The sequence below is a fragment of the Neoarius graeffei genome, chromosome 8 (assembly GCF_027579695.1).
Source record: "Neoarius graeffei isolate fNeoGra1 chromosome 8, fNeoGra1.pri, whole genome shotgun sequence".
NCBI classification, from domain to species: Eukaryota; Metazoa; Chordata; class Actinopteri; order Siluriformes; family Ariidae; genus Neoarius; species Neoarius graeffei.
The window spans coordinates 84,003,230-84,016,839 of NC_083576.1; the positions used below are offsets into that span (position 1 = coordinate 84,003,230).

Here is a 13,610-nt window from a genome sequence, read left to right on the forward strand (position 1 = left end):
CCCCCCTGTACTGTAACGGAATAAGCGGTTACTGTTATTTTGTATCCTTTAACCAAACGCCATTAAATGTATTCCGTTACACCCCAAGCCTGCATGCGACAGCCCCCGCAATGCCTTCCTAAACTCGTGGATAGTCTACTATAATCACGCGATTGGGGTGCTCTTGAAGGAGCAGCGATGGACGGGGGATTTCGGGCAGGGCTGGGGGCGAACATAGTATACTGTGTGTGCGTACTGTCCAGTGTGAAAAGCAGAGAAGAACACACCGCTCGAGAAACGGCGGGATATGATTGCGGGCTAATGTGAATATTCTTAGCTTCAATCAGATATATGAAACACAATGTTATTAAGCCGTTGTGGTTATGAAATGATTCAATGCCCTGTGCATTTGATATGGTGTTCAGTGTGACTTGCTCTCCCCTCGTTTGTAACATGAATTGCGTGCCGCGCGTGCCTTGGTTGGGGTTACTTTACGGGGCTGGAAAAAGTTGGCTGTGTCTTACCTGGCTCAGCTGCCCCACTGCCTTTGCTAGTACCTGCTGCATCATCCAAATCTTTTTTAAAATATTTATGCAGTGAGCCCCTGAGTCTCTTGGTTTCTTCCTCTCTTTTTCTCTTTTCTGTGCTCCTGACTTGTGCATGTTGGCAAATGGCACGCACACTGATTGTTGAAGCGCTATGATCAAATGATGTCGGTTTTTTCCCCTTAATCAAAGAGTCAGACCAAACCATTTTTGCATTAGAGGTGGTAGGGGGTTACTGACGCCTTTTTCAAAGACAATAAAGGCAAAAGATCTAGAAATCATTTATTGAATGCAAATATAGCACATTCCTCCCCCAAATCAACACATTTTGAAATGAAATAAAATAATTTAATCGCAACTTCATAAGAGCCCAGTTCTGGGCCCTCCCCATTCCTGGGCCCGGGATAACATACAGTACCCGTTTGTCCCCCCCTGTCGGCGGGCCTGCCTGTGTGGAGCGGGTCCCGGTGTTCAGGTACCCATTTTCCTCAATAAATAAATGACCAAGTATAATATTTTTGTCTCATTTGTTTAACTGGGTTATCTTTATCTACTTTTAGGACTTGTGTGAAATATAGAAAATTCTAAAGGGTTCATAAACTGTCAAGCACCACTGTATGTCCACCGATGGAATTCAGCAGCAGCGTGACAGGTCGAGAACCTGCAGCGGGTCAGGATTTGCAGCGGCAGCTCTCGTGGAAAAAGGTGTTTCTTTGTCATCGTCTTCATTGTAGGCCTTGTTGCCTGGAGATAGAGGGGAGAAAGCAATCAGCAAGCTTTTGGATCTCAGAGAGCACTGACCTCTTTGGTTGCAGCACTGATTTGTACTCCCCTTGCTGCTGAAGGAGAGCAGAGAGTGGCATCACTTGAGTGGAGTCAGCTGTGTGTGTAGTTCTCAGGCTACATGTGGCGGTCCAAAACAGAGGTGCTGAAATGGTGTCGTCTCTTCAGGGCAGCAGGGTGAGGAGCAACACAGAGAGATGCTGGAGGATTTCTTGAGTTACTGCCACAGATCATAAAACGCATCTCACACACAGTACTTGGTTAAATCTATAACACCAACCATATTAATTGCTGTTTTAAGAAAGCAAATCATCAATGTTCGCGATTTCTCCAATGTTGAATGAATGAATTTATTTTATTTCGAACATGTATAAAAAAATGTAACTATTTGTACATACAAAAGAAAGAAAATGAGAAATAAAAAAAATAAATAAAATAACAAAGAGCTAAGACATTACAAAACACCGCACATTGTTCGAAAAAGAAGTGGGAAGAAGTACAATACTTTTTTAATTTCCCACCCCTTTTTAACTACCCCGAAATCCAAACTACATTGATACACCTATAAAAATACATACCATATATACACTTCATGAATATCTATATAAATATATAATTACAAAAATATATACTACATACCATATATATACACTTCATAAATATCTATATAAATATTTAATTACAAAAATAAATATATACTACATATACACTTCATAAATATCTATATAAATATATCATTACAAAAATAAATATCTACTACATACCTATCCCTATAAATATATAAACTATCCCCATAAATAAATATATACGATATATACCATATATAACAATCAACCCTATTCTATTTATCCCTCATCATCCTCCATTAACATACTTCCTCTTCTATATACTTGTGTAAAATATTTCTTGTACCTTTTTTTTAAAACAGATTTATATTTGCACTTTGTTTTATTTCTGTCTCCAGTCTGTTCCATAAAGTCACCCCACAGCTCGATATGCACGTTTTTCATATTTGTTCGAACCTTATAGGTTTTTTAAAATTTAGGTCTCCCCTTAGATTATATCCCCCCTCTCTCTCACTAAACATTCCTTGTATATTTTTTGGCAATAGATTATTTCTCGCTTTGTACATTATTTGTGCTGTTCTGAATTTGACCAGATCCATAAATTTCAACATGTGTGATTTTATGAATAGTGAGTTTGTGTGATCTCTGTATCCTGTTTTGTTTATTGTCCTTATTGCTCTTTTCTGTATTGTACATATTGGCTGCAGAGTGGTTTTGTAGGTGTTTCCCCAGACTTCGACACAGTAAGTCAGATATGGCAAAAATAATGAGTAATATAGAGTATGCAAAGATTTGCAATCAAGAATATGTTTTGTTTTCCACAGAATTGCTGAGCACTTTGCCAGTTTTGCTCATATGTATCCTACATGAGGTTTCCAGCAGACTTTATGATCCAAAATCACACCAAGAAATTTAATTTCCTGTATTGTCTATTATCAATTATTATATATTTTTAAACAAGTATATAGAAAAGGAAGTATGTTAACGGAGGATGATGAGGGATAAATAGAATAGGGTTGATTGTTATATTAGAACTAACTTAGTATATGGTGTATATGGTATATATTTATTTATGGGGATAGTTTATATATTTATCGGGATAGGTATGTAGTAGATATTTATTTTTGTAATGATATATTTATATAGATATTTATGAATAGATGTTAATCAGTAACCTTGCTGTTAAGCTATTCACTGTTGTCCATTCTTACTGCTGTGCTGCATTTTCAGTTCAAAATTTTACATGAATCTTAGAATACAACCAATAGCCTCTCAGGCCTGCAACTCTTAAAAATTCAGTTTAAGTACCTTTTCATGAGCTTTACATGCTCTGACACAGCAAACAAAAGGTGCGCTTGCAGGACTTAATTTCCACTCTGCACATCGAATGTCCAAAGGGGGATAATAACGTTATTGCAACTTGCAAATTACCACTTTCAAGGACCCTTGAATACAGCATTAGACACTGGTTCAACCCACAACATGTAGAAGAAATTCAGGAGGTTCCACCAATTCAAGGATTACACAGTGATCAGCTGTCGACATCGTCATCGGCTGTCCATTGCAAGCAATGATGACTGCTTCATTAGGATGCACAGATGGGCCGCGAGGCCCGCACCAGAGTGACAGAGTCACCCGGAGCGGTGGCATGGATGGCCCGGCCTTGTGAGTTCTCACATACTGTTCTGCTCTCCTAACAAAGCGCATTGCACAATAAGGTAAGACAAACTATGTCATGCCTCAATCGTGTTGTCTCTCTGGACCTCCAAACCTGATGCCAAGGGGTGCACAAAAGTGCCACAAACCTGACGGCTTTGGAAGTTGCCCCACAGTAACAACTGACTTGGCAAGTGATGCCATCCATCGGCCATCTGAGTGACTCTTCCGCATGCCATCTGATGGTGTGCCATTGACTCTGTTGGGCTCATCTGCCACACTGCACCAAAAAGGACCCTGCTGCCAGCACCTTATTTCAGCTGTAACATTAAAACCATTGACAGGTGAACTGAATAGCATTAACTCATTACAATGGCACTTGTCAAGGAGTGGGATGACTACAACTTGTCAAGTTGTTGTGTTGGAAGCAGGAAACAATGGGAAAACTTAAGGATCTGAGCGACTTTGACAAGGGCCAAACTGCAATAGCTAGACGACTGAGTCAGAGCATCTCCAAAATAGCAGATCTTATGGAGTGCTCCCAGTGTACAGGGGTTAGTACATCCCAAAATTGGTCAAAAGGAAGACGCCTGGTAAACCTGCAACAGGGCCATGGACATCCAAAAGTCATCAAACTATCTGGAGAAGAGATGGCATCAGGATGCACTATGGGAAGAAGGCAAGCCAATGGAGGCAGTGTAATGTTCTGGACAATGTACTGCTTGGAAATCTTGGGTCCTGGCATTCATGTGGATACTACTTTCACACAAACCACTTACCTAAATACTGTTGCAGACCAAGTACACCCCTTTATGGCAATGGTATTCCCTAATGGCAGTGGCTTCTTTCAGCAGGAATAATGTGCCCAGCCACACTGCATAAACTATTCAGTAATGGTAAGAGGAACATGCGTAAGAATGCAAGGTGTTGACCTGGCCTCCAAATTCCCCAGATATCAATCCAATCGAGTTTCTGTGGGATGTGGTGGATAAACAAGTCCGATCCATGGAGGTCCCACCTCACAACTTACGGGATTTGCTGCGAACATTTTGGTACCAGATACCACAGCACACCTTCAGAGGTCTTGTGGAGTCCATGCCTCATGGGGTTAGGCTTGTTTTGGTGGCACAACGGGGACATACACAATATTTTTTAATGTTATAACTGACCATTTTAGACTGGCGGAAATCTTTCTGGATGATCATTAAAATACTGCAACTTCATCAAACGTAAGATGACTGAAGAATTAGGAAACCAAGAACCAGAGTAGAACAAAAGAGATGGTTTATTGTGCACACAAAGACAAGCTGGGCAACTGTCTTGGGCTAAACAAAAGTTGGACACAGCCAGTTTACGGTGACTTGCAAAAATATTCATCCCTGTTGGTGTTTGTCCTGTTTTACCGCATTACAAGCTGGAATTAAAATGCATTTTTGGAGGGTTAGCACAATTTAATTCACACAACATGCCTACCACTTTAAAAGGTACAAAGTGTTTTTTTTAATTGCGACACAAACAATAATTAAGATGAAAAAACAGAAACCTGGCATGTGCAAAAGGTATTCACCCCCCAAAGTAAATACTTTGTAGAGCCAGCTTTTGCTGCAATTACAGCTGCAAGTCTCTTGGGGTATGTCTCTATTAGCTTAGCACATCTAGCCACTGGTATTTTTGGCCATTCCTCAAGGCAAAACTGCTCCATCTCCTTCAAGTTAGATGGGTTGCATTGGTGTACAGCAATCTTCATGTTATGCCACATAGTCTCAATTGGATTGAGGTTTGGGCTTTGATTAGGCCATTCCAAGATATCTGAATCTATCCCTTTAAACCAGTGTAGCTTCAGCAATATGCTTAGGGTCAGTCATGCTGGAATTTGAATCTTCGTCTCAGTCTCAAACCTCTGGTCGACTCAAACAGGTTTTCCTCCAGAATTGCCCTGTATTTAGTGCCATACATCTTTCCTTCAATCCTGACCAGCATTACTGTCCCTGCAGATGAAAAAGATCCCCACAGCATGATGCTGCCACCACCATGCTTCACTGGAGGAGCAGTGTTCTCAGGTGGTGGGAAGTGTTGGGTTTGTGCCAAATATGGCGTTTCCCATGATGGCCAAAAAGTTCAATTTTAGTCTCATCTGACCAAAGAATCTTCTTCCATGTGTTTGGGGAGTCCGTCAAATACTGTCGGGTAAACTCCAAACGCGTTTTCTTAAAGTAATGACTTTTCTGGCCACTCTTCCATAAAGTCCCACTCTGTGGAGTGTATAGCTTAAAGTGGTCCTATGGACAGATACTCCTATCTCCGCTGTGGATCTTTGCAGCTCCTTCAGTGTTATCTTTGTTGCATCTCTGATTAATGCCCTCTTTGCCCGGTTTGTAAGTTTTGTTGGGTGGCCTTCTCTTATCAGGTTTGTAGTGGTGCCATATTCTTTCCATTTTGGTATCATGGATTTAATTGTGCTCCATGGGATATTCAAAGTTTGGGATTTTTTTTTAATAACTTAACCTTGATCTATACTTCTCCACAACTTTGTCTCTGACCTGTTTGGAGTACTCCTTGGTTTTCATGTTGCTTGCTTAGTAGTGTTACAGAGTTGGGGTCCTTCCAGAACAAGTTGATTTATACAGAGGCCATGTGACACTTTGCACACAGGTGGATCTTACTCAACTAATTATGTGATTTATGAAGTTACTTGATTGTACCAGCTCTTATTTAGGGGTTTCGTACGAAAGGTGTGTATACCTATGCCCATTCCAGATTTCTGGGTTTTTTTTTTCATCTTAATTATTGTTTGTGTTACAATAAAAAAAAAGAGAGAATTTGCACATTTAATGTGGTAGGCATGTTGTGTAACTCAAATGTTGCTAGCCCCCTAAAAATCCATTTTAATTCCAGCTTGTAATGTGACAAAACAGGACAAACACCAAGGGCAATGAATACTTTTGCAAGACGCTGTATGTACTGATCTTATGTTGATGTGTACATGCAAAGGACACACTCTAGACGAGATTGATATTACCCGAGGCTTAGATAACGCAAACCAGGAGCATGGACAAAATCATGATGACCTAAGGAACAGATACGTGTACATTGTGAGGACAGTACAAACACGCATTGAGTGAACAAACACCCTTACTGAAATCACAGTCAACTATTTTGATGTTACTGACTAAATCTTGTGTAATAACCATGGAAAAATACCATAGAAAATAATATATTAGCAGATGATGGGCAAAAAGACTCAATGAACTAAAAGCCTGCCTTTGTTTCCACTCTATTTACATGTGACTCGAGTTTACTGGCAAGTAAACTTTCCAGTAGTATACTGGTTGTGTTCGAGTGTAATGCTGCTGGATTACACTGATATTAGTATTGCAGTTAATGCCTGACTTGTGTGGTGATGGTTTGTATCATGACTACTCAAGTTCAACCAAAAAAAAAAAAAAAAATCCATAATCTAATTTTGAACATTACTCTAAGTTTACATATACTGCCTTCCACAAAACGTCAAGATACATATCTCTCATCTCATTATCTCTAGCCGCTTTATCCTTTTACAGGGTCGCAGGCAAGCTGGAGCCTATCCCAGCTGACTACGGGTGAAAGGCGGGGTACACCCTGGACAAGTCGCCAGGTCATCGCAGGGCTGACACATAGACACAGACAACCACTCACACTCACACCTACGGTCAACTTAGGGTCACCAGTTAACCTAACCTGCATGTCTTTGGACTGTGGGGGAAACCAGAGCACCCGGAGGAAACCCACGCGGACACGGGGAGAACATGCAAACTCCACACAGAAAGGACCTCGCCGGCCCCAGGGCTCGAACCCAGGACCTTCTTGCTGTGAGGCGACAGCGCTAACCACTACACCACCGTGCCGCCTCAAGATACATATAAAAAAATGAAATATATCTTTCAAAATATAGATTAATTCCAGGAAAAACAGTAATAACAAATATAATTTGACAACTAGATATCATGCAATATCTCTGGGTTCATGCACTTTGGTGTCTTAAATGTAAATGAAGGAATAAATACGTTTCCACACTGTGAGCAGTGATTCTGCTTTTCTCCGGTGCAAATGCACAGGTAAACGTGTAGATTACCCTCATGAGTAAAACACTGTCCATACTGTCAGGTGTGATGAGGCTTCTACCCTGTGCGAATTCGCTGGTGTTGTTGGAGTTGACTCTGATGAATAAAACACTTTCCACACTGTGAGAAAGGATAAGGCTTCGCTCCTTTGTGAATGTGCTGGTGCTGTTGGCAAGCACGCTGATGAGCAACGTTCTTTCCACACTGCGAGCAGTGATATGGCTTCTCTCCTGTGTGAATCCGCTGGTGTGACTGAAGAGCACTCTTTTGAGTCTTTCCACACTGTGAGCAGTGATAAGGCTTCTCTCCTTTGTGAATGCACTGGTGCAGTTGTAGATAACCCTGATGAATAAAACTCTTTCCACACCGTGAGCACTGATATGGCTTTGCTCCAATGTGAATGCGCTGGTGTCGTAGGAGAGCACTCTGATGAGCAAAACCTGTTCCACACTGTGAACAGTAATGAGGCTTCTCCCCTGTGTGAATGCGCTGGTGTTACTGGAGATGACTCTTTTGAGTGAAAAGCTTTCCACACTGTCAGCAATGATACGACTTCTCTCCTGTGTGAATCCGTTTGTGTTGTTGGAGATGACCCGTTTGAGTGAAACTCTTCCCACACTGTGAGCACTGATACGGCTTCTCCCGTGTGAATGCGCTGGTGTTCTTGGAGATGACTCTTTTGAGTTAAAAGCTTTCCTCACTGTGAGCAATGATACAGCTTCTCTCCTGTGTGAATGCGCTGGTGTAGTTGTAGATTACGCTGATGAATAAAACTCTTTCCACACTGTGAGCACTGATAAGGCTTCGCTCCTGTGTGAATGCGCTGGTGTCGTAGGAGAGCACTCTGATGAGTAAAACTCATTCCACACTGTGAGCAGTGATATGGTTTTTCCCGCGTGAATGGGCTGGTGTTCTTGCAGATGACTCTTTTGATTAAAACCCTTTCCACACTGTGAGCAGTGATATGGCTTTTCTCTTACGTGAACTTGTTCATGTTTTTGGAGAGCACTCTGATGACCAAAATTTGTTCCACGTTCTGAGCAATGGTGAATTTCCTTTTGGTCATCATTGTTAGAATTGTCAGAAGTGAGAGTATCAGATAATGTTGGCTTTTTACTGGAGCCTTTGGAGGGTAGGTGAAGATCATGTTTATCATCTCCCGATTTACATGGCTTCAAATACTCTTCATCCTGGCATCTCTGGATGTTTGTATCTGGGTAAAATTGGGATGCAGAGGAAAGAGGTCATGTTGTGCAGGAAAAGAATTGCAACGCAGAGTTGTTGACTTCTGAACAAGTGAAAGAAAAATATCAAAGTGAACATGAAATGTAACTAGATTATAAAATGCAACACCACTACCCCAGTGTCAAGGAATGTTTGAGGTTAAGTAAAATCATTTGGGATTCTAAATGAATGAAGATTTACTAATCTGTTGTAAAGGACCACAATAGTCCTTGTAAGTGTTTTGTTATTCTCTTGAGTAAAACTTACATAAATGTGTTTTCATTTGTATTTTATGTTATTTACGAATATAAGATTTAATCAAATTTCTGTTTGTGCTTTAGAATGGTTGGGCTATGAGGTTGAGTGAGTATTGTATGTGTGTGGATTTGTATGGACTTGGGGCGCTGTTTGTCCTTTAAGTGACACCGTAGCTCCACAAGAGGGAGATCTGTAAAGGTAGCAACCAGGTGTGATCAATTAAGAAGCTGCTTTGTTTGAGCTTGAGCTAGGAAGGCTTGATGTCCATGCTTCACCACTCAAGCTTCACTGCAAAAGAAAAGGATATTTTGACGCCTGTTTTACAACAGAAGAGAAATGATTATATGTTGCATCCTTGGTGAGCGCAGTGAGGTATGTTTTGTTTGAAGTTTTTGTAACTTTGTATCAAGTGTTGGAACCAAATGTGAATGCCTTTGTTTTAATATTGATGTCTCAATTAAGAAATGTTGTACCTGTGAGAACGGTATGGTGATTTGTTGTTTGTTTGCTGTTTTGTATACCATGATATAGTTTTCACGGTGCTATGGGTGATGTTGGACTGACTTTGCTGCAAGTAAAATAAAATACACCTTGAGCATCAGTCGAGACTCTCTTTGGGATCCAAGGGTTGCTACATCTGTAATTCAAATAACCAGCAGTAGAGAATAAGTGGATCTGGGAATAGATCTGCTTGTCTACAAATTCACATGGATCAGGGTCACCAGCATGGACTACAGAGGGCTGTTGGTGATTTCTAGGATGAACATATGTACTTAAGTGACACTTCACTTGACACAAATCAGACAGTTCGTCAAACAGTTATCACTTCTCTGAAGTTATCTCCTGCCATGAAAACAAGTCAGCCACCAGATGGATTAGCACAGCAAAGTAAACAGCACAGAACGAAGTAAAGTGGGACAGGTCAGTAGGTGCCATACCAGATTAGAGAAGCTCGCAGATCCTGTGTCTTACATAATCAGAATAATGCAGTTCTGCAGTCCTCAAAGGAGCTACTTCAATGACAAATAATCCTCAACAGCAGCTTTAGCCAGCTTCTGAGGTGCTGAGACCAAACAAACAATTCTGAAAGTCTGAGAGTTAAGATACAGGAGCCTCTATCTTGGAATATTGGTAGATTCAATAAGGTGCTGGAAAAGCAGCTCAGAGCAGCACTAGCCATAGCCCAATGGATCTGAGTGGCCAAAATGTTTACATTCTTACATACTGATTTATGTACAGATTATACTGTGAAGTTTAACTTGCTTATTCATTTAATTATACACCAATATAAAAAAAATTAAATACTGTGAAATTTTGCAAAACTGTCAATTCATATCAATAGATTTAATAAAGAAGTAAGCCAACATAAATACATAAATTAAGATGTCTAGGACCAGTCATTTAGTTAAAAGAGAAATGCAAGCCCATTAAAAAAAGGACACGCTGCAATTGTTCAGATGGTGTGCCAGCCAGTTCCATTTGTAGCAAGTGACTGATCTGGACTGTCTCAAGCTGCAATGTGCCATATATTCCCTAGTGTGTTGCATATGAGCATTGACGCAGCATTGGGGCTGGCACATTGGTATAGGAGACATTTTAGGCTGAGAGTTCACAAAAATGATTAATGAGCCTGAACGTAACCAGACTGTCAAAGAGCAAAAACCTGTCCATCTTCTCCACAAATGTTTCTTGATCCCATCCACAAATCATTTTGAGAAAACAGTCAGTTCTTTTTTATAAATAATTTTTCCTTCCTTTTTCACCCGATGCTACACTTCTTTTCCAACAATATTTTTGTTTAAAGACAGGACACAATTTTCTTCATGGTCCTCACCAGGAACTGACGTGAAATGCTTGTACAATCTACAGTATTTCAGAAGAACCAGCTTTGAGTTTATTCAGTGTCAAGTGGAATTTGTCAATGGGATGATGTTCTTTTTCCATCATCAGTAATAGTTTACCTTGTGAGTAATGACCTAAAGCACACTGGATGGTCTCGACCTACAACACCCAAGTGAACTTTTGGTTTTTTATGACCCATCATACCTGAATAAACAGCACTTTCCCCTCCAAATCATCGCTGAATTGCCCTTGAGCAACTGCTCCCTGGGCACTGTAGCATAGCTGCCCACTGTTCTGAGTATGCGTATGCTCATTGCACACTTGTGTGCACATGCATGTGTTCACTGCTTCAGGTAGGTTAAAGAGGAGGCAGAGGAGGAATTTTACTGTGCCTCAGTGTACACGTGACAAAATAAAAGCTGCTTCTTGGAGGGGATCTTGGGGGTTCCTGACTTCATGAGCACTATGGTCAGACTATACATGTTGGTCCTCACATCTGATGGGATGCCAGTGCCTGATGTGGATAAACAGTGACTGTCAGGGTTCCTCCATTGACACATACAGTACACTGCCTGCCCAAATAAATAAATAAATAAATAAATATTTCATTGGACAACCTTTGGCTTTGATTACAGCACACAATCAGTACATTCAAGTAGTCAACTAATTTCAATTTATTGGCACATAATGTTACTGAGCCTAGACGTGATCAACTGAAGCAAACTCAAATCATAACACTGTATATTGGCCACTATGCATGATGGTTGCATTGCTTCATGCACTTCCCCTTCTTACCTTGTTGCACCCACCTGGACTCATCAAACCACATGACCTTTTTCGATTGCTTCATCTTTATGCTCCCTCGCAAACTTAAGCCTTTTCTTCCATTCGCTTCACTAACAAAGCTTTACTTCTGGCCACACAGCCATGAGGAAATGCTCTTACTTTCATGATTAAACATGGCCATAAGTTCTGCTGTTGATTTCAAATTCGCCAAGACTTTAAATGGTCTCCAATTACAGCCAGTCAAAATATTTTAAGGCTGTCATTTCATTCCACAAAGAATAAAACCATGTTCATTAAACATGAAAATGTGTTGCTGCATAATATACAGTGTCTTGCAAAAGTATTCATCCCCCTTGGTGCTCCTCCTGTTCTGTTGCATTAAAATGGATTGGGGGGGGGGGTTATCACCATTTGATTTACACAACATGCCTACCCTGTTAAATGCGCAAATTTTATTTTATTTTTTAAATTGTGACAAATTAAGGTTAAACAGAAATCTAAAAAGTGTGCATAAGTATTCACCCCCTTTCGTATGAAACCCCTTAAGAGCTGGTCCAACAATTAACTTCGTAAGTCACATAATTGGTTAATTAAGATCCATCTGTGTGCAATCAAAGTGTCACATGATCTGTCATATGACGTCTGTATAAGTCAACTTGTTCTGGAAGAACCCTGACTCTGCAACACTACTAAGCAAGCAATATGAAAACCAAGGAGCCTCCAAACAGGTCAGAAACAAAGCTGTGGAGAAGTATAGATCAGGGTTGAGTTATTAAATAATTTTTTTTTTTTTTTTTTTGCGGTGCAGTTTCCATCAAATCCTGCGCTCTGATTGGCTGGTGAGCAGGTCTGTATCCTATGGTACAGACCCCGATTACAGACCTCTGGCGATTCGCTTGTTCACAACAACAACAAACATAGAATTTTTTGGCAACATTTCTTTTTTAAAAAAAAATAAGATTTATTTATAAAAGATTATCAAAACTCTTAAATTTTTGCCACAACTTCTCAGGAAAATAGCATTAATTTTACATCATGGATATCGATAATGACAGTCTTCACAGCGAAAGCGAGTTTTACTACCCTGAGGAAGAAGAAAAAAGAAAACATTTCAGGAGAAAGCTAAAAACCTCTAACTTGCTAACGCCGAGCAAAAACATGGCTGAATCCTGAATGACTCCTATTTGTATAAATAGGGGACTACATAGGCGGCAAAATGTAGTTTTTTTTTTTTTTTTCCTGTCATGGAAGTGCACTTGTATACTGAGGTGGAAGCCATTTGCATTACAGCCGTGAATGAGGATTCAAAATAGCATTAATTTTACAACATGGATAGTGACAATGACTGTTCACAGGGAAAGCAAGTTTTACTACCCTGAGGAAGACAAAATAAAAGAAAACATTTCAGGAGAAAGCTAAAAACCTCTAACTTGCTAACGCAAGCAAAAACATGGCTGAATCCTGAATGACTCAATTTTGCTTAAATAGGGGACTACATAGGTGGCAAAATGTAGTTTTTTTTTTTCCTGCCATGGAAATGCACTTGTATACCGAGGAGGAAGCAATTTACATTACAGCCGTGAATGAGGATTCAAAATGGTGGCTCCCCTCGGCTCGGTTTTCCCTTTCGGGCGCTCTCGTTTTCTGTTAGAATTTGGTAAAGAAAAAAATATACAGGGTGTCTACAGGTTTGTCCAAGTTAAATTTAAGACTTAAGACTTTTTAAGACCATGTTCCAAAAAAAATTAAGACCAAATCTAAAGTCACGCAAAAACGTACTCTTTTGAAAAAAAAAAACTATATAATTTAATGTAACTTATTGTTCTTGTAAACATTCACCAGAAAACACTATTCTAGTAGAAGTACTTCAT

At 40.1% G+C, this 13,610-nt stretch overlaps 1 pseudogene; it reads right to left on the reverse strand.

The window, feature by feature from the left end:
- Nucleotides 1–7,686: 7,686 nt before the first annotated feature.
- Nucleotides 7,687–8,265, reverse strand: LOC132889950 (zinc finger protein 3-like; annotated as a pseudogene).
- Between the last annotated feature and the right edge of the window lie 5,345 nt (nucleotides 8,266–13,610).